The sequence below is a fragment of the Thermobia domestica genome, chromosome 3 (assembly GCF_964235325.1).
Source record: "Thermobia domestica chromosome 3, izTheDome1.hap1.1, whole genome shotgun sequence".
Classification (NCBI taxonomy): Eukaryota; Metazoa; Arthropoda; class Insecta; order Zygentoma; family Lepismatidae; genus Thermobia; species Thermobia domestica.
Window position 1 is genome coordinate 257,550,319 of NC_137456.1, and position 23,421 is coordinate 257,573,739.

General features: G+C 36.3%; 1 protein-coding gene across 3 annotated transcripts in view; it reads right to left on the reverse strand.

The window, feature by feature from the left end:
* Positions 1–21,047, reverse strand: part of LOC145681617 (uncharacterized) — a 164,471-nt gene extending 143,424 nt beyond the window's left edge. For all 3 annotated transcript variants that reach the window (XM_081753238.1, XM_081753237.1, XM_081753239.1), the window contains exon 1: positions 20,550–21,047. The gene's annotated coding sequence lies outside the window, so the exon portion shown is untranslated. The remainder of the gene's footprint in view (positions 1–20,549) is intronic.
* Between the last annotated feature and the right edge of the window lie 2,374 nt (positions 21,048–23,421).

Consider the following 23,421-nt stretch of genomic DNA (forward strand, 5'->3'; position numbering starts at 1 on the left):
AAACAAGCGTTAAAAAGCAAAGTAGATCAAAACAAAGAAAAAGTTCAAAGGGTAATCAACATAACAAAGTAGCTATTCAACAGAATAAAGATAACATAGAGTTGTTAGCCCATGATGTACATTCAATGGGAATGAAAGCTACTAAAATACAAATCGCTTAATGGATATATTCGAAGATTAGAATTGACCCAGGGGCAGATAGGGGCTAATCATTTCATTTTTAATGTTAATAAAGAACGTTGTCTTGCATTGCATAGGGAAACCGAAGGTAATTTAGATGAAATACATGAAGAATTTGTAGACTTAAAAGAACAGGTCCAAAAGAATAAAGGGTCACTCCAGATGTGTTATGAAGAGATAAGACAATTAGCTTACCATGTTAAAGATAGAAACGAACAGGCTTAGAACAACGCTGAAATCTAAGTAGCACAATGGAAAATAGGAGAAATTAGGCATGATTTGGCATTAGTATACTAAAAGCTAGAAACTATCGAAAATAAAACACTGGAATCAGAACTCAATACTGACAGTGGCATTCATGTTAGAACTAGATACAAACCTAAAAGTGATTCAGCTTATACTTAACACAGTAAAGTTAGCAGTAGTGACGAAACTGATGTTAGGATTATTGAAAATAGAAATCTTAGACAGAATAATAGGAAAGTTAGATACAAAGAAGCGGAAATAGCTATGGTGAAAAACCACCTTACACCTGAAATTATTGCATATATACCTAAGTTTAAAGGTGTTCCTTCTACTGAGTCAGTACATACATATCTTCGAAAATTAGCATTAGTCGCGGAAGTTGCTAAATTGTCATAAAAGGCCTTAGTACAAGCCATATTTCATTTATAGAAGGGTGTAGCCTTAAGCTGGTATTACACGCGCAACGAGAAATTTAAAACTTTAGAAGAGGTTTAAAAGGCGTTAATCGAATCCTATCCTAGAGACTCTACGATACAGCATAGGTTGTCGGCTTGTAAAGCAAGCCAGTTCGATCCCAAGAGCCATGACTCAATACATGCTTTTAGTTGAGATTAGGTTAATAAACTTAGAGAATTGACACCACAGTTACCAGAGAATTTGATATTAACTGATATCATACACATGTTGCCCCAGAGATTTCGCACATATCTTTATTTACATTCTTGTACCAATATCAGGGACTTTTTATCGTTTATTCAGAAATTAGAAACGTTGTATCTCCAACGAAATAGAGAGGAAAAACCTTTGCAGGGCAAGAATTATAACAACAGCCAGAATCAAATCTCTCAAAACTATGAGAGATCTTTGTTATACAATCAAAAGGCACAGTATACGACACAATAATCAAAATAGGCATTATAATCAAAAGGTCAATAACACCAAGGCTGAAAGAGACGGTAACTCGAACCAGAGACATAGGAATGATCATAACAACAACGATCGACAATCACGTTCTCGGAATCAGAATACTAACTGTGAGCAAGATCGCAATGGTAACCCTCATAATTAGGATAAACGACCAAAACAACGTAACGGGAATTCTAAGGATAGGAGAAATGACCACCGAAATAACAAAGGTTGAGGCAATAGACATTTCTACGCTCGTAGTAATGACAATAATAGGAACGATGAACATAATTATAAAAGGTCAAATCATCATAACCAACGGGACTCTGATTCTCAGGAAACCTCTAAAGGGCTGTAGTACTGGTCGAGTATCAGCCAACGTAAGTCACTTTACTGAAGGTCAAATATTATATTATGTAACCCACACTCACATATGCAGTTATAAATACTTGGATTTAGCTAGAAGTGACTGTCAGACGGACACTGATTGTATAGACCATTACATCAATTATAAACCAACTCAGATTTCTGCAAAACTTAAAGTAAAAGATTGTAACACAGATGTAGAAGGCCTATGCGACACAGGCTCTGATCTTTCTCTTTTATCTCTAGCTCTCTGGAAGCGTATCAGTGCTCACGTCACTTCACTAAAACTAACTCCAGTCGATGACATTTTTCTAGTTGATTTCAGTGGGTCCGTTAAAAGAAAAGTAAGCGACTATACGTTAATCACTGTACAGATTGATAACATTTCCATTTACTTAAAAGTATATGTCACCGAATCGCTCAACCAAGATCTTATTTTAGGGTTAGATGTTCTTACAGCTTTATGTAGTAAAATAGATCTATCTCAGGGTACTATCTCGATGGAGTACAACAATTTAAAAACTTGTCAACTTTTTAGCTGACCAGCATGAATTAGAGGAGATTTCAGAGAACGAAGAAGGTTGCATAGCGGATAAAAGTTTTTCAATTTCTGTGTTCACATTTGTAATACAACACGCTACGGATGAACAAATTCGAGATGCTGGAAATCGAACCCATAACCTTGCACCACAGCAAAAGAAACAATTACATCTTATTTTATCTAAATACAAGGATGTTTTTCTAACTATCCTGTTCTTTGTAAGAACTTTGTTTATGAGGTGGAAGTCAAGACTGAAAAACCGCTGGTCCGAAAACAGTACCCCATCCCACATAAGTATTACCTAACGTCCGAGAAGAAATTCATAAACTGTTGGAGTTAGGGTTAATTTGTCACTTCAATTTTATCCACAGTAACCCCACCTTATTTGTACCCAAGAAAAATGGTAAACCGAGGATATGTGTTGATCTGCGATTGCCAAACACATATATTGAACTACGACTAACAAAATCAGAGAGTACTGAAAGTAAGGTGTAAACCATTTCTAAGCTCCCTAGATTTAGCAAGTAGTAACAGTCAAGCATTACTTACTCCTAAATCACAGGAATACACAGCATTTAATTTTGAAGGCCAACATTATCAGTATCGTGTGAAGTATTTCGGATATAAAAATGGTAGTAGTGTATTAATCAATATCTAGTAGAGACTATTGGGACCTGGACTACACGCCAAAATATTGAGATACAACGATGATCTCGGCTGATTTACTGATACTTTTGAAGAACATCTTCAGTTGTGAAAACACATTTTTCAGAAATTTAGAGAATTCAATCTTCTTTTTAATATTGAAAAATGTTTATTTTGTATAGACTCCGTCTCTTTCTTAGGTTTTCACATCACCTCTGAAGGCATCAAAAAGGATCCTAAAGTGAGGAGGCAGTAGGCAATTTACCCCGATCTACTAATATAAATTTTCTATAATCCGTTATTAGAATTTTCAATTGGTCTCGTTGTTTTGTTCCTAATTTCTCAGAGAAAATGAAACCACTTTTCGAATTTCTTAAAAATGGTAAGAGATAGCGTTGGGGACCCATCCACGAAAATACATTTCAGCAAATTAAATAAGACATATGTGAAGAGGTCCTTTTCTTACATCCAGACCTCAATTTACCTTATCATATTGAGTCAGATCCCTCTCGATTCAGAATCAGTGCAGTCCTTTATATCAGTGTGTAGGCGACCAGGAAAAGGTAATTCAATTTATTAGTAGGACTCTGACGTCACCAGAATCCCGGTATAGTTTAATTGAATTAGAATACTGGCAATCATTTTCGCTGTTGGAAAATGGCGCCAATTATTGATCGGCCATCATGTCATCTTTATTACAGACCACAATAAGCTCAGCTGGTTGGGCAAAACCAAACCTTGGAACACCCGTCTTTTACGATGGAGTACCGAATTACAACAGCTGGATTATAAAATTCGTTACCAGAAAGATTTTGAAAATTTATGTGCCGATGCACTCTCACGTTTATTTCCTTCCACAGATTTACCTACTAAACGTGTTCATCTTTTACAAGTTATTCAAGATGAAATCCTTAATATATCCCCTAAAGAACTTCCCCACTTACAGCATGAAGATTTTGAATTATTATTTCTTTTCTAGAAGGTAAAATAACGGAAGATTTACCTCGAAATCCCAGGAACTGTTCAAAATTCTCTAAGTTACACAACGGTATTTTATTGTATAGAGATTTTCATTACCCCGACTCATGGAAAATTTCTATCCCTCGGTCTTTAGTGGAAAAGATGATCAGTGGCATAACGCAAATGTCGCTTCCACCTGCAGGATTATTTCTGGGCCCTTTTCCCATGCATATTAACTTCACACTATATTATGTCCCTGTAGAAGATAATGATTCATAAATCATAATTCGCATATTGACCATGGAATATAATAAAATTGTAATTAAAATAGATATTCACCGAGAAAGTTAAACGAATAGCTGAATGTCTAAGTTCATTTGAAGTGGTGTAATCTTCTAGCATTTTTACTACATTTTTTAAATATTGTTTTAGTTGGATATTGCTCCTGCTGTCTCACATTCAACTCTTAAAATACCGAGACTGCTGAAACGTTTTTGATACATGGAACTGCGTAAATAGTTCTATATCAATTTGAATTTTGAAAATGATCACTCCGCTGTAGAAACAGTCATTGCTAAGGTCAAAGATAACAAAAAGCTACACATACATCTGGAAGAGTAGAATCCAAAGTATAGTTATATATTAATAGAAGATATGCTAATTCCCGCATTGTGTTTTTCAACTTTATTACATTGTGTAAAACTAATTTAAAAATTTGAATTAGATAAGCAAAATCCTCTGTCAGATCCTCTTCATACGTAAAAAACAAGCCAACTACTTTCCTATGTAACTCTTCATCTGAAACAGAGGACAAGAACTGGGGAGTTAGTATAATAAATAACTCACTTAGATCTTTCATTGATTCAAATTGATTTGATGTATAATGATATATATAGGATATTATTAAATACAGCGACTTGATAATGTCTTTCCGCATTTGTCAAACACTCGTCCTGACTAATTCATCGAAATGTTTCTTGACTCTTCGAATCCTCTTGTATTCAAATGTTATGCCAGGATTCCCGTTGTTTTGCAGGTTCAGTATGTGACGACGTGGATCGTCACAAATATGTAATACGGATTAGGGTGATATATATATATATATATATATATATATATATATATATATATATATATATATATATATGGGTCACTTGTTATTATGGATTGTTTAGGAAATAGATGGCGCCATCTTTTATTTTTATGGAGACATACGACCTTATTCTCCCTTCGCCCTTTTCCATCCTACCTTTTTGGTCTCAAAATCAGGTTTGTGTTGTATTAAGAAAATATATTCGAAGATCTGGTACCAGCTGGTAATGTAAAATGACGAGGTCCTCGTGATCTAAAATCCGGATTGTCATTGGTTGGTTTTGAACCCGGAATGGAAGCCATGGATCAACTGACGTAGATCGTCAGTTGGTCACTGTTCGAGGTACGTAGTGTTTCTTTTTTCAAATCTGTTAAATTAAATTATTGTTTTTTTGTAAAAATTGGTGTGAAATTTATCATCAGAAATTTCGTGAGTATACTCATAAATGTCTCTTGACTCATAAATGTCAATACTCATATTTGAAAAATGATAAATACTTATGGATTGTCATATTTAGTCACGAGCAACTGTAAGATATTGGTGATTGAAAAGTTAGATTACTGAAAAGACGAAACATAGTGGTTGGTGTAAGCCTTGTTGGAATGGCGACTTTTTGTGTGTGTGTGCTAGGCTATTTTTCCATCAGAAACAGTAAGATTGTTTATTCTTCTTATTACTATTAATATCCAACTGTTAATATTTTGTGTACTATTTGTTCTTTTTTTATTTTTTATTATTATTACTTTTTTTCTCTTTGTTATAATAAATTGTTTATCCTTGTTAAAATTGAAATAGTAGGTTTTGTCATTGCTAATTAACTTCCTTAAAACAACTGAGAATTTTTGCTTGCATTTTTCGTAAATTAAAGGTGAGAGTTATACCTATACATATTCTGGGTGCGCTACGCGGCCTTTTAATACAGTACCGGCGAAAGCTCTCCTCGCTTTTTTTTCAGGATTATTTCCCCGGTGGGCGGGTCTGTATTTGAATGTTTAGATGTGTGCTATTCTTTTTCATTCTATTCAAGTATGGATTTTGGCCCGGGGTGGTCATTCTGAGAAGAAAAGAAGGGGGATTAAGGGTGTTTTTCGTTACAAGTAGCTGACAACATTGCATCTTGGAAATTATTTCTGCAATTAGATAGTATATCAGTAGTATTCTGAAAAAGGACTGATGCCTAGTAAAGATCAACATGATTGGTCTCAGGAAATGTTCAAATCAAGTTCATAATTTCAAGTATTTTATTATCGACAACTTGTAAAACAAATTCAAACTTTTCTAATTGTTTCTTTAAATCATTCACCTCATCTACTTTGTAAGTGATTTTGAACTGAAGCGTTAGTTTTGCTAAGGCTTTCATAATAGCTGAATATGCATAGACCTCTAACGTACAGCTCTGTAAACCAAATCTTGAACACCAACACGTAGTACAAAGTTTCTTCAATGAATATGAAGATATTGAATGCAATTCCCATCTTTTAGTCGTCTGACTGAAAAACATGTAGAGTTTCTCAATTATGTTATAAAAGTGTTTGTTTTCTGCACAGATGATACAGCGTCATTCAGGACTAAGTTCGAATTATGTGAATTCCAATGAACAAATTTAACGCTCTTGTTTTTAAGCTCTTATAACACCAGACATACTTGACGCTTCGTCATATCCCTGGCCACGACATTATGACAATGGAAGTCCATTTTCCTGCAACATTTTCAGAATTTCTGTTTCTAACCCAATAGCTGTATGATCAGTAATAATTATGAATCCTAAGAAACTCTCATTAATTTTGATTCCTAAGGACTTTTCAGAGGGATCCCTCTTAACAGTACCATACCGATATTGTATCGATTTACAGATAAGTAGTGTAATGATTTACTGTTGCAGATGCATAGAAAATAATCATCTTAGTCGGTAGTATTTTATATCGCTATCATCTTAATTGGTAGTATAGTGGTTTTCTTTTAGATTATTAATTTAGGTTTCAAATGTCTTGAAATGAAATTAAGTTTGATGTAAGGTTTTTAGATAACAAATCAGATTATTAACAAAACATCTTACAAATATTGCAGACATGTTCAAAATAAATAATTCCAATAATTGATAATTTAGTGCACTAAAGATGTCTGCTATCTTCAAGACAAGTTAAGATTTACTGTAAAAAGATCTGAAGGATCTGGTAATTTAATAGGCCTATCAGGAGACCTCCATGAGAACAATTTAAATACATTCTCAATGCAAGACAAAATTCAACAAATTAAAAAAGGTTAACTGACATGAAAGTATTCGTATGAAATATATTCTCATATCTCGATGAATGTAGACGTCAACCAGTAATCCTTCCCGTCTTCATTCTTCTTGACACTAAACTTTTGGGAAGTATTTATATAAATTGTGAAGTACTTTCACTGGCTTATAGTACAAAAACAACTAGGACGTCATACATCCTTGTAGGCTATTTTAAAGTTGTTTTTGTATTTGAAAGTTTCTCTATATTCCAACAATAATTGTATGTGTAGTTCTTGTACATGCTTAATCATAAGTTTTTTGATACTTTAATTTTAATACAATAAAAATTTTAATATTTCACAGATTGTTAAAAGATGTTAACAACAGTCAACACAATATGTTTGAATTAATTGGCTCTTCCTAGTAATATCTGGAGAAATGTCCATAATTATAGAAAAAACTGCGCAGATTTTATCTCATTTAATATGTCGCCTTTTACGTTTTTGGACAGAAGTTCGATTATTTCATTTTGAATTTTTGGACTAAGATACTTCTCAGATGACTTTGGCCCGCTGATAAGTCGCTCCGAAACAAGGTCATATTTAGACAATAATTCTATAACGGATATAAAATTCTCAGTATGTGCTTTCCCTATTTCTTCTCTATGACCTCGAAATGCTGGTTTGGACCCTGCTAGTGTAAGAGTAAAATTAACAACACGATCTATGACTTGTTTCCACTTATTTACTTATTTTTTAACTTCAGATTCCATATGCTCATCTATTGTTTCTTTCTTTTTTCTGCATAATGATTATAACACATGCATTCAGATGAGGTTTGCTACTTTCATGCTTTACTATTGTCTTTGATAACCCTTGCCAATCACGAATTCCTTTTACCCAACCTAGTTGAAAACCTGACGAACTGCGATCTGCAAACTACCAACATGGTTGGCAATACGAAAAATTTTTTCACTGAATAGCAAAGTCAATCTCTAGTAATTTTGAAGCCATTCTTTGTTGATTTTTTATAATTTTTAGAAAATGATCTATTATTCTTTTCTCGATCTTTAGGAACCGCTCCTTGTGATCTACATGGTCAATAATGAACAATGAATTCCGGGTTTTATTATCTAAATTATCAGGATAATTAGAACGATCAAAGGAAAACTCTTTTGCATTTATTTGATAATTCTAAATTTAGATCGTTGTTAGTGGTAGGGGCTGTTTTGGTAACAGTAGGTCTAGTACTACTAGTAGTAGCAGTAGTAATAATACTAATAATAGTAGAAGAAGGCTGACTGCCCCTACAAAATAAGGTCTATAAAAGAAGACCAAAGGAGGAACACCCGCCTCACTACATATGGACTCAAAACCCAAGGAAGACACTATAAAATAGAGAACTTAAAACTGCAACCCAGATCGATGCCCTGCTGGAACTGTTACCAGTATGGGCATCGCCGCCTGCAATGTACAGCGCAACGTGAACGCTTCCGGTGTGCAAACTCACATAAAGAAGAATGCAAAAATCCAATAAATAAGAGCTTCTGCGCAACTTGTAAGACAACGACCCATAGAACAGGAAGCAGCAATTGTCCATCCAGATTAAAGGCTCCCAAACAACAAAAATTCACAACCTTCACATACGAAGAGGAAAACAAACCCATCGGCCCTGTTCAGAGCTACAACAGCATACAGCATGAAGCAGCACAACCAGATACGCAGCAGGAGTTTTCTCCACAGCCAACACAGGACCATATCCAAGAAGCAATAGAGATAGCAACCAACAAGATTATAACGTGTATTACTTCAGTTCTAACCATCTCCGCACCTCTACACAATCATCAGAGGATATTGGACGCCATGCAAACAACCACCAAGAAGATCTTTGGATAAACCATAAACGCTCTCACGACAATAAGCGTAAAACTTCACATAACAAGGCCAATATACGCTCAGAAAACAAAACAAACAGCTAACGCAAAACCAGCCACAACCACTGACGCAAACAAGCAGTGACAACGGAAGTCACGCCTCAAATAACATGCAAAAGCAGCAGCAGTGAAGATTGCATGGGGAAGAAGTAGCTGCAGCCTGCAGACCGATGACGACCGAACGAACAGATAATGGACATCGCAAACGGCCAAATTGCATGCCCAAAATATAAGAAGCCTCACTAACAAAACACCTCCCAACTACAGACAACACAGATTCAAATCTAACTTCTACAGATAGGTTGTTTAACTTAATTTATTAATACAGATTTGTTTACATGGATTTTTCCCACCCTTATATTGTGGTTTTACCATGTAAATACTATTGCATGCAGCATGACCGATACAGGGTTTTTCCTGGCTTCCAGGGTTTTTCTTGTCCCTCTACCAAAACATAAATATCTCTTCTCTCGCGCTTTCCTATCTTCTATTTTACCCTTTTTTCTTTCTATCTACACTTTATCTACAGATATGCGAGTAAATGTCTTTCGAAAAAGGTAGAAACCCTGAACCACAACCACCGACAGCAGCTTTAGTTTACTAACTGCATGTGGGAGAGTCACGTAGAATGTTGGTTGATGCCTTACCCACTATCCAGGGCGCAGGCTTTTCCGAGGGGCGTCCTTATTTTTAACTTTTTTGTTTCTGTTTCTGTAACAATCTATTAGTTCACACCTGATTACTCACCTATCAACAACTTTCTCCCGCAACTACAATGACCTACAGAGAACTCTTTTAACTGTATCCCGAGCATGCTGACATTGAACAAAGGAGACATCATTTGATCATCCACTCCTCAGGCTGCACTGTGAGAAAGAGATATCCTCATTACCTAAGGCCATTTCAAGCTGAAGACAATTGAACCTTTTCCAAGGACACTTTGGTGCACCAAAGACTTTTCTAAACACTGAAAAACATTAAAAAGTTCAACAAAAATCTGTAAAGCCTTTTATAATGCAACGTGAATTCCATAAAGTTAAACACGTCCGGTGCCGAGTAAGAATACTCACACAAATAATTAAATTTAAAAGCAGCTGAATGGTACTGAAATATATATACAGGGTGGGCCATTTTAATTAATCCACGGGAATATCTGAAAAATGATAAAACATAGAAGAAATGTTTCAAGTACACGTTATATATTGCTAAGGGGAAACTCAATTCCGCCAAAAGTACCCCTCTCCGCCCCTCCTAAATGGGGGTAACGGGGGGTAACTTTGAAATGTCAAATGGGAACATGGGTCGAGTAATACCTCGTTCGAAAGGTCTTGGAAAACTAAGTAACGCTGTACCAAAAGATGTTCCATATTGTGCACCGGTTTCAAAATGGCTGCCATAATATGGTTCGGAAACTCCAGTACGCGTAGTATGAAAACCATGGAAGGTAAATGAATGGAACAAAATTGAAATACGTAAATATCATAGGGCATATCGAACGGTGTGGTCCCTGTGTTCCCAGTGGCCTCCCTAAAGGGGTCTTGGGGGCTAACTTCAAAATTTCAAATAGTAACATGAGTCGAGTGGTACCTCGTTCGATAAATCTTGCAAAATCTAACATATTCCAGGAGAAAACGATTGATGTGAAATGGCAGTGTTCTCAGAAGGCCGCCGAAACATAGTATCCGTGTCAGAGAAAAGGTTTAGTACCCGTAGTATGAAAGCGATTGGAGATAAATCAACAAAAGAAAAACTGGAGTAGCTAACTGACGTAACGCACATCGAGAGGTGTTGTCGGGGTGACTCCAAGGGCCAACTGAAAGGTATCCGGGCCCAACTTGAAAATTTCAAATAGCAGCTTGAAGCGAGTAACATCACGTTACATAGACAAATTAATATCAAACAGCTTCTGTAAGAAAATTTTCGACATGAGACACCGTTTTCAAAATGATCGCAAAGACATGGTGACTGTGTCTATGAAAACGTCTAGTGCCCATAGTATGAATACGGTTAGACATAAATGTAAATAACGAAAATTAAATAGGAAAACCACGGAGGCGTTCCAAGACTCGAGAATAATACAACAGAGATAAAAATATTAGAGTAAAATTGCCATAATGTATAGAGAGAAATCCAAGTCCTGCAAAATAATCTCTCCCTGCGCTCTGTATGTGAGTGGGATGGAAAGTAAAGTGAAAGTTCAAACGAGAACTCTACTTTAATTCGTAAATTAAGGCTAACCTTACAAATAGGTATAGTGTGTTTGAAACATTTGTTTGTAAGGATGACGCTGTAGTGACTAAAAATGAGAAACTTTTATGCAATGCGTGCTGGTTATTCAGAAAGCATTTCGGGGATATACGTACACACCGTTTCCTCCCTCAAGCTCACAATATGACATGAATGCTAATAGTTAATCAAAATGTAACTGTGGCCATCCGCGTTAACTTAGTGCACCAATTCTCTATGTATGAAGTCTGCCTTCCAAACAGCATTGGGTAGGTCAAGCGTACGCCCGAACCGTTGTACGGTCGGACATTGAAATTTTGAAGTTAGCCCACAAGATTCCTTCAGGGAGGCCACTGGGATCACAGGGATTACATCATTCGATATGCCCTATGATATTTACGTATTTCAATTTTGTTCCATTCATTTACCTTCCATGGTTTTCATACTACGGGTACTGGAGTTTCCGAACCATATCATGGCGGCCATTTTGAAACTGGTGCACAATATGAAACATCTTTTGGTACAGCGTTACTTAGTTTTCCAAGACCTTTCGAACGAGGTATTACTCGACCCATGTTCCCATTTGACATTTCAAAGTTACCCCTCGTTACCCCCATTTAGGGGGGGGGGCGGAGAGGGATACTTTTGGCGGAATTGGTTTTCCCCCTTAGCAATATATAACGTGTACTTCAAAAAATTCTTCTATGTTTTATCATTTTTCAGATATTTCCGTGGATTAATTAAAATGGCCCACCCTGTATATATAGTATAACTATATTACGTATGAGTTTTTTATATATAGTCACTAATAATCAGTTTAAGTAGCTCACCCAAATAAAATACTATACTTCAATATTCACTGTGCAACTTTAATAATCATTTCAAGAAAAGAAATTCCTTTTAACATTAACTTACATTCAATCTAATAAGTCCTGAAAGTTAAACTGTAGAATCTTGTTCTTCGAAAAGCTAAAACGTTAACCATTAAACGTAAACCATTAAACTGAAGCAACAGAATACTTAACTGAATAATAAGTTTCTTATTGTATTTGGCCACCTAAATAAGTTGTATATAATTCAATTAAATATAAAATTGTTTGCCCGATATCCATAGTATTGGGTAATACAAAGAATTTGACTGAAATTGGCAAATGCTTCCCTTGGAAAATTCCATTTGACTTCCAACAAGGAGATTACTATTTGTCAAATTTTAACTTCAAACAATAACATTCCAAACACCACTATTTTGATGTTAACACAGATATAACTTTTACTAGTTATTAGTATTTCATGAAAAGAAACTCACTATAAATCATTCTATCGCTCGGTGGTCATTTTTGCTGAACCAACTTATACATTAAACACTTGCACAGTTTTCGATATAGAGAAGGACCATACCTTCCCTTCAATTATTTACAGATATACCTTTTCGGTCAGGTTGCTTAGGAAACGTTAAGTTTAATAGTTACACAAAATCCCGCTATAAACTTTGTTTGCTAGTAGTATTTAAAAAACGGAGAAAATCTAATTTCTTTAACATGTTACAATAAGATATAATTTTTGTAATAAAATGTGAGGGGCTTAAATCCCGGGTTTTTTATTTATACCAAACAAATCATTGCAACATAACATAACATATGAATCCATAGTGCATTGTCATCTCTTCTGCGTAGCCAGCCAGTACTAAATGTCTGAGCGGATTATGAAATATTCAGCAACTTCGCATTGAAACGTATTTTTAAAAAAACACTGAGAACTTTGGTAAATAGAAGATAGAATTCATAAGTAGAGGTTACATAAAAGTTCAACTAGAGTAGACAACGTCAACGCTGCAAAAAAGGACGCCAGTTAAAAGTACAAAACCTTTATTTACCATTTTCTACCTTCTATAGATTTACTTCAATATAAGCTAATTATTTGCTGAGCAAAACTATATTTTTTCCATTAAATTTCAACACGTGTTACAGTTTCGCCAACTAACTCTTTGGCTTCGTCAGACACTATGTGATACAGGGTAACTGTACAATCGTATATACATACAACAGCTAAGATATATTTCTTCTGATTGGCTACTGGCAGCAGGGTCAGTCCATATATAATCACCGAAATTAGAAAAAAATCCCCAGTCGACCATCTGGGATTTTGATGAAATTTGACACACAGGTACCTACATCCCTCGTAAGAAAGCCTGTAATTTTTTTTATTTTCTGTCTCCACCAGTTCTTGAGAAATTGACTTAGAAGTGAGGCAGTCTGCATCGTGACTTGCTGAACACACTGATTATTTAAGTTTTCAATGAGCAAGATCTCGGTTACTAATTACGTCATATGAGTCAAACTTTTTCTGCAATAAATATATGCATTGTTGTAATGAAATAATATGTTGAAAGTGGCATGACCATTTTATGTTCGGATATATAAAATGTGAAAGTCAGCACTTTTTTACATCACCGTTTATAAAGCTAATTTTTTAACATGTCACAGACTTCCTAGATAAAACAACAAATGCCTGTGTTTCTGTGCATTAACTCACAGGGTAGTAAACTATATGCACCAGTAATACAGAGCTGTTTACACTTTATTTACAGGATTTATGAGATGTTAAAGTTGATATCATTGTAAGAAAACACATTTTTTGCTTATTTTCAGAGCCTTATTTAACTATGTTGACAGTTGAATATGAGTGTGATATTTTGGGTGAACACTGCTACTTACGTAGCAAACAACTTGTGTGAATTTCAAAACCCTGATGTGTTTCCTTCCATTATAAATCATCGCCTTTATCAACAGGTGTCGGTAGTCTTTCAGGTTTAGAACGGATATGGAGAATGGAAGTAATTAGAGCGAGATTCTCAACAGATGGTATTACTTGAGACTGATTTATCACATACTTCTTATACCTCGCCACTAGATGGAATTAGTATATGAATTAGTATAGAAGTAGCATTTTCCATTTGTGAACCACATCAGAGAAACGAAACCTTGTAGTTTAGGTGTTAGAAATGGTGACAAGTGCCACAAATTATCATTCTGCAGGAAATCAGAATTGAAGAAACTGAAAGATATTGAAGAGACAATGTATGTTACATTACTTTGTCAATTGTGGGAGGAAGGAGGTTGTGCAAGATTATCTAATAAACCGTTTTGATGATAACTTACTTGAAGGTGGTGACTGTGTTAAATTTAAAAACTAGGTTCACACAGACCGGTTGACATTACAAACCCTACAGCTCTCGGTGAATGCATTTTGTGACACATTAGCTCAGGGAATTGATAGTCTTAGAGAGCACTATTACATAGCCAAGGCTCTAGCTGCATACCTGAGGAACAAAACCTTCACTTCAGAAAGCAGAGCTAATTGTTTTACTGGACTTTGGCGAAAATTATACGTTCGTTATACGGGTCGAGGTTCAGAGTACCGTTGGAGAAATTCCAGGCAACTGTGCATCCTTTCATGGTGTACCGTAATGATAATTAAACCCTGCAATGTATAAATTTCTGTTGCATATCAGACAGTTTGCAGCATAATGATACTACTGCCTGTATATTCCTAAGGCATTTCATGACACACCTGACACAAATCCTTCAAGATAGGCAGATTGATAAGATAATTTACTTCAGTGATGGTGCTGGATCACAATATAAAAATTATAAGAACATTTACAATCTATGTCAGCATGAAACTGTATTCAGAATTAAAGCAGAATGGCACTATTTTGTAATACCCCACGGCAAAAGCCCATGTGATGATGTAGGAAAACTACACAAAGATTGACAGCCAGAGCCAGTCTTCAGTCACCTACAAGACCAATTGTTACTGCACAGGGGATGTACGAATAGGTTGACAGCAACATTAAAGGTATACACTATTTTTATGTGTCTGCTGAAGATATCTCGAGGGAAAGTGAATGCTTAGAAAAGACTTGAAAATCATTCCTGGAACTCGCTCTCACCATGCATTTATACCAACTGAGGCAAACACAGTCCTCATGAAGATAATTTCTGCAGACGAGTTTGATACCACAGTGTATCTGGTGGAAGCAAGAGAAGAATGGCAACATAAGCTTCATAGTGATGTGTACGTTGCATGCATGTATGACAGTAGGTGGTACGTTTGTATGATCAACGAAGTGTCATGTGAAAATAAAGAAGTACGTGTGAATTTCATGGTATCACCCGAGTCCTCAGTGCTGTCATGGCCACTGCGGAAATATGAAGTTTGGATACCATTTCATGATGTTATCTATACCTAGAAGTACCTTTATTACAAGGTAGCAGTGGACGAACATACAGACTGGACTATAATAGTTACCAAAAAGTACTAGTAGGGGCCACGGTGGTTCAGTGGTAGAGCGTTCACCTCTGCTGCTTGGGGTCCCGGGTTCGATCCCAGCCCCCCGCCAAGTGAATTTTGTGGTGGACAAACACCGTGTGCGTGGGTTTTCTCGGGGTTCTCCCGTTTCCTCCCACTTTCTTCATTCCACAACTTCATTCATTACTCATCATCACCGTCTCCTTTAGCCTAACCGGCATAAGCGTGGGACGTAAAACTCAAAGATTTCATTTCATTTTTTTTTAAAAGTACTAGCATGTCTTAAAAAGTAAATAAGGGTATGTTTTTTGCAAAGGGTTAATTCATATATGTTTCCACAATTTCAAATCATTTATGTTTCACAACATGCACGTATTATTTGCTTGCGTAATCTGTTTAACAGGTTTAGTATGTTCCTTTTCACATTGCATGTCCTTTCTTACTTATTTGAACACTCAATTTCTTATACTATCAGCTCTGGCGCATGGGGTCCCGGGTTCAAACCTTGCTCCCGCCAAGTGAACTTTGTGGTGGACAAACACCGTGTGTGTGGCTTTTTTCGGGGTTCTCCCATTTCCTCCCACTTTCTTCATTCCACCGTTTCATTCATCGCTCATCATCACCGTCTCCTTTAGCCTAACCGGCATAACCGTGGGTCGAAAAACTCAAAGATTTCATTTCATTTTTTTAAATTTCTTATACTAATACAACTGTAATTTTGACCCACAGAACTCTACTTTTTGTAACAATTAATTTCTTTCTATGGCAGGTTGTTTCTTCTTACAGTATTACAATATATGTTTTCAAGTGCACAATCATTGTAAATGATTGCACCTGGTGCACACGTACGTCTTTACTTCCATTCTCCATATCCGTTCTAAACCTGAAAGACTACCGACACCTGTTTATAAAGGCGATGATTTATAATGGAAGGAAACACATCAGGGTTTTGAAATTCACACAAGTTGTTTGTTACGTAAGTAGCAGTGTTCACCCAAAATATCACACTCATATTCAACTGTCAACATAGTTAAATAAGGCTCTGAAAATAAGCAAAAAATGTGTTTTCTTACAATGATATCAACTTTAACATCTCATAAATCCTGTAAATAAAGTGTAAACAGCTCTGTATTACTGGTGCATATAGTTTACTACCCTGTGAGTTAATGCACAGAAACACAGGCATTTGTTGTTTTATCTAGGAAGTCTGTGACATGTTAAAAAATTAGCTTTATAAACGGTGATGTAAAAAAGTGCTGACTTTCACATTTTATATATCCGAACATAAAATGGTCATGCCACTTTCAACATATTATTTCATTACAACGATGCATATATTTATTGCAGAAAAAGTTTGACTCATATAACATAATTAGTAATCGAGATCTTGCTCATTGAAAACTTAAATAATCAGTGTGTTCAGCAAGTCACGATGCAGACTGCCTCACTTCTATGTCAATTTCTCAAGAACTGGTGGAGACAGAAAATAAAAAGAATACAGGCTTTCTTACGAGGGATGTAGGTACCTGTGTATCAAATTTCGTCAAAATCCCAGATGGTCGACTGGGGAGTGTTCGACGATTTTTAATGGAATAACCCAGCAGCAAATCCCTTTAAATTATACTTATTTGAAAATTTTCTATATAGATGCATTCTATTGTTGCTAATTACACAAAATGACGATGTTAACTAATTTAAACTAACAATTAATTAACTTAAACAATTAAGTAAATAATTATACACACACACACACACACACACACACACACACATATATATATATATATATATATATATATATATATATATATATATATATATATATATATATATATATATATATATAATTGTTACAAAGGCAAGAGACCTGACGGAATGTCTTTGCCTTGGAAACGAGGGAGGGCTTTATAGTTTTGCTCAGCAAATAATTATATTTAGTAATAACAAAGCAAAACTTCTATGGGTAATATCACGGATCTACTTCATTCAGAAGATAAAATTCTGTTAGATTAATTGTGAAGTCAAAATTTTAAAAGCAATAAAGGCTATCGTGAAATCGAAATCTGATAATTTATCTCAGGACGCTTTTCAGTTCATTGTTTGTTATTATCACCATTTTTCTCAAGAGCAAAGAGTACGAAGTATGAAACCGGGAAACTTCATTTCGAAAACCAAAAGCCTTATTGACTCTGAAAGCGGAAAATTGTATGTGTTGAAAATGTTAATTTTTATATTTTTTCAGTTTCCTCTTAAACTATAGATCTCATTCTATATACCCTCGCTGTTGACGAAGAATGTAAGTAGCCCTTCCCACTGGCCTACTGGCTATAAGTGTGCATTTGAAGCTCGTGGTTCCGAGTCCTATTCTTTTGGGAGAGAAATTTGGACCATTAGGATTAGGATCCTAGATTTCTGGGCTGTTGGCATCTAAGGCCATTTAGCCCGTCACGTTTAAGGGATGATGTCATTCGGCAAGCACACTATTCGGAGAAATGGAATGAAGAAAGGATTGGGGAACGAAGGAAGCGGCCTGGGACCTATAAGTTAGGTATCACCACGGCATTTAACTGGTGTGAATGAGGAAAACCCGGGAAAACCTCATTCAGGATGACTGACCTGGTGCTCCCCACCGAGAATCGCACCCGGGACCGCTCGCATTAAACCATTAGGCTAGCTGGATATTCACTAGAGGAAAGGACAGACAAGCCGAGTCACAGTGTAAACAGAGCGTTGTGTCACATATCCATCTGGGAATGTGTTAGACAATAGAGGAACACTGTACTCTAGTTGGAGTGGTTATAGCGTTGGACTCATGGTCCGCGTGGTCCCGGGTTCAATTCCCGACCCGTGCTTCCCAACTTCCCGACCCGTGCTTCCCACATGGGGCAAACTGGGGAGTCATGTGAAAACAAGACGTGACGGGCACTAGTTCTAGAAAGTTCTTGCGCGTTAATGCGCTTGTTAAGGACAAGGCATCGCAGCGCACTGCCTACTTGCTCGCCGCTAGGCTGGATGGCGCTGGAGCAGACTTAGCCTCACAAATGGGCCGGTGCGGCAAATGGTTTGGTTTGGTTTGGTTTATGCGCTAGACAATAGCCTCTCCAACGTTGTGAAGATACACTTGGTCAATGCACTCGGTCTCTTTCTCCCTCCCTTCCTCTCTCTCTCTCTCTCTCTCTCTCTCTCTCTCTCTCTCTCTGCGTATTCTTTCCTATCTCAAACTACCTGACAAGGAACGAACATGAACATGTCATCCGGACATCCAAATCAAACCTAGTCCATTCGATAAGCATGACAAAGATATGTTCATGCACAAAAAATTAGGTGCCATTGACAACGACGTAAGCCCATGGGGCCCATTAACCCTATTACTATAAAAAATCGTAGACTTGCAGTAAAATAGCTATTGCATCAACACTGTTCATTAGAAAGTCGTGATATATAGTTCATTCTCTTTAGCATGAAACAATCTATCCACAGGTATTGAGGCCCATAATGTACTTGAACAGGGAAAACTGGGAGAATGTCGGGAAAATTCCCTCCAGAAATTCTTTCCATCAATTTTGGACCCCTCTGAAGTGGCCCTGGGTAAAATTACACAATCCAAATGTATCTCGAAAAATACTATAGGGGATAGGAAATTACTGTACCAACATTTGTATTGATAGACCGAATAGATATGAGGGAACAGCTTGTATACCAATACACGATTTCCCCTCAAACCTATTCTGTCCATTATTACCTAGTACAAAACTTGGTACACACATTTCTTATCCGCATTTTATTTGTATTGTGTTAAGCATAGACTAGAAATATGAATTAAAGATAATGAAATATTTAGAAGAAAATGTTGCTTTACTTTCTCAATACAAATAGAATCACAATGGAAACTTTTCTTTAAACTTTTAAGTACTATACACTGGTATTGCAATTTCAAAGTAAGATCTACAATATTTTTTTTATTTATCTTGTTTACTTTACATTTTATGAACTCTTCGCTAAAACGAAATTGAAATACTTTTCAAAGCTGTTGACAGGTGGCAGCGCATGACATAAGCTGCTGGCGGCATCTATCATTTGACTTCAGCATCACTTGAAAAATTCACTAAGTTACTCAGTTTCTTTGGTGATAGTGTAAAAAATAAAGAAATATGTGTAAACAAACCCATAGATAGGAATTAGCTACCCCCCCCCCTTCGTAACACCTTCAGCCCTCCTGAAACTTTCAGTTATTTATTAGTATGTATGTGCAAACATAAAGGTGGAAAACCAAGTTAACTGTCTCAATAATTCCCCTCCCTCCTCGTATTACGTTTCTGGCTCTGGGCCTGTATAATAGTGTTTATGCAAAACTAGGCAAGTTTTCTAATTTCGCTCAGTGAATCGATTCGTAGGGAACTGATTCCTCAGAGCAGTTCATTAAATATCTCTAGGAAACATTTCCTTACTAATCGAACCCAATAAAAATAATGGTGATTTAGATTGTAATGTTTCTTCAATTACTTTTAACATTGCCAGATTCAAATCTTAACAGACTTAGAACCATGCTAATTTCACATCATAACAGTTCTAAATTTATCAAACCTTGAAATACGCAATGTATTAAATAAAACAGAAAAAAACTTCAGTTAAGAACCACCATATTTCTTGTCTGCTATGAAGGGCACACAATAGATAAGAATGTATATAAGCAAATTATTAAGGCCCGAAAGCCAACGTAGAAAAACACACAAAAGAGAATTAAAAACATGAATCACATATTAGACGATATACATAAGGGGAAGAGCCCTATTACCCCCTTGAATAACAATTAGAACAAAAATATTAAAACTAAAAAGAACAGTTCACAAAATTACGATCTCCCTAGCAGAATCAACTACGTATGTTAAAATAATACATAAAATATAGAAATAAATACCTAGAATTGTAATGTGGTAAATATACTTCGGCAGCTTGATTCATGAACAAATTTCTCCTGTAAAACCAGAACAGAATTTTCTATTTCCTAAATAATTGCCAAACTGCAACACCGTTCCTTCTAAACCACGTGTATGGCTCAAACTCCTTCTCAAATGGCACCAAACGTTATTAATATATTGTGTGTGTGCCCCACTAATACGATTGACGAAATTAGAGGAGTGTTTGAGGGTTCAATGTCTCTACTGAGCACTAAGAACGAGTAACCACTGAAAAAGAGTGAACTTCATTCACACATAGGAATCTTCACGACCGAGATATTTCTAATGTCAAAACGAACATCTACCACATTAGATATGTATGTACTGACAGGAAAACAGCATAACACACAACACAAAGCAACACGCGCTAAATCGCACATGCAACAACGAAGCAGAGTACGCGAGGTCAAATCATAAGAAAGACCACATCTCCACACGACATCAAGTCATATCCACCACACTTCCATCTCAAACAGAAAAGCAACAACTAGCAACAACTAGCAACAACAAGCAACAGTAAGTCACCATGTGACTCGATACCTTATCGAACCTAAAAGAATAGATGGGTTCTCAAAACCGGAACCAAAGTATCCCAAATCACTGAATCGAATAAACTGAATGAAATGACCAAAGTAAAACTTTAAGTAAAACTTTAGTAATGTCCAGAAGTAGAACTTTAGCTTGATATTGGAAAAGCATGAAATTCTTAAAGAAATGAAAAAGGAAAGAAACAAAAGCGTGGAAAAAAGTCAACACAAATTTCAGTTTATTCCGTTAACTAGCTATTTGTATTTTAAGTGGAGATCTCTGGTGACTAAACGGTTAATGTACGTGCCTTTGGCGTGGGAGACCTGGGTTCGTTCCCATCGGATGCTCATATGGTAGAGGTTTTCCCGAACTCGGGCCTACAATGCATATATCACTTTGGGCCCAGGCTATAATTTTTTAAATATGCATCCATATTTCTCGGGCTTTTTCGGATCTACGTGACTTTGTAAATATAATATAGAACAATATTTCTAAAGAACTTTTAAATCACAAGTGCAAAATTAAAACTGCTGTAAACAAAAATACAATTTTGCGTTATTTATTAGGTTTCTGAAATTCGGGCTCATTTGATTATCAAAAGGAGCTCGGGGCGGGCCGGGCCCGGACAAAAGATTTCGGCCTGTGCAGACCTCTATCATATGGTTCCGGGTCCGTCTTTTAGCTGTAGGTGCATGTCTCATATAGCCTTTTTGTTGAAAGGGATACTTAACTGAAAATCAATTTAAATGTATTTTAAATGCTGCAAGTCTCATAATTAGATTCAACAAGTAAATTCAGTGTTATTTATTTGTTTGTTTACTTTTAAGTTTTATGTTCCATGATTCCAAATATGTAATTGAGCGTATGCAGAAGTATAGGTAAGTATACTAAACTCAAGTAGTGTTCTTCACAAGATGAGACAAGAAATAAGGTTTTCTCGTCTCTTCAACGATGCAACTACGCTAGTTGTCGGCCGTGGCAAGAACTCGCCTTAGTACCCCCCTGACCAACCAAACCAAAATGCTCCCCCAAATATTTGCCCAATTTTGTGCCCTCCCAATCCGGTGCCCGGGGCACAAGGCCCGTTCACCCCCTTCCTAGGTACGTCACTGCGTCTCTTTTTCGTTCTGTAATTTGTGTATAAAAATCATCGAAATTGATGATTTTATTTTTATTTTATTTTTAAATTCATGTAGAAGTTATCAAAATTCTTCCGCGTCACGAGAGGTGCACGAAAGGTATGACTTACCTAGGTAACCAATATGTACCTGAATATTATTGAAGTACGTTGTTTGCTTACTTACGTCTCTTTAAACTTTGAAAAATAATTTTCATTGTGAAGAAAGGATTGAATTTTTCCTGGCGACGTTAGTTTCTTAACTCTTCTCAGACTATCATCCAGATGAATTTATTGACATCCGACGTTTCGAATGCAGACATCGCATACATCTTCAGGGATTGTAATGAAGAGACGAGAGCCAAGTCAAGTCTTGATTTCAGAACGCAAAAGATTGTCCCAATTAAAAAAGCAATAACGTATTTTGTTATGATTTCTTTTGCTAAATATGTACAATCTATATAATTTACTTTAGGACAATGTTTAATTTAAACTAACGAGGAGTTGGAGCTTATGAGGGAAGTCATATTGCTTAAAATAATAGCATGTTATCGCTACAAGCTACGAGAATTTGTATATATTTTTGCTATAGGCAAAGGGAATTTGTGTAAATTTATCGCTACAAACTAAGGAAATTTGTATACATTTATTGCTACAAGCTACGGGAATTTGTATATATTTATTGCTATAAGCTGAAGGAATTTGTGTACATTTATCACTACAAGCTAAGGGAAATTGTATACATTTATTATTACAAGCTAAGGAAATTCGTATACATTTACCGGGACCGCGCCAAGGTTGGACGACGACAAGGTTGGACGACGACAAACCTGGACACTTTTTGTGTCCAGACTTGTCATTGTCCAACCTTGTCGTCAGCGACCCAAAATGAGATATGCCAAAGCATCTCTGGGTCGATCCCGACAAACCTGGACACCTTCAGGAATGTGTCCAGGCTTGTCGTTGGCCAACCTTGTCGTCAGCGATCCAAAATGAGATGTGTCCAGGCTTGTCGGGATCGACCGCGACAAACCTGGACACCCCAGGAATGTGTCCAGGCTTGTCGTTAACGACCCAATTTGAAATGTCTGTTCCAACAAATTCTACCAGTTAAGGCGTTTACAGTTCATACATACATGCCCTTCAACAGGGTGCGAAATCATTTGAAAGTGGAGGGGGGAAGAAGT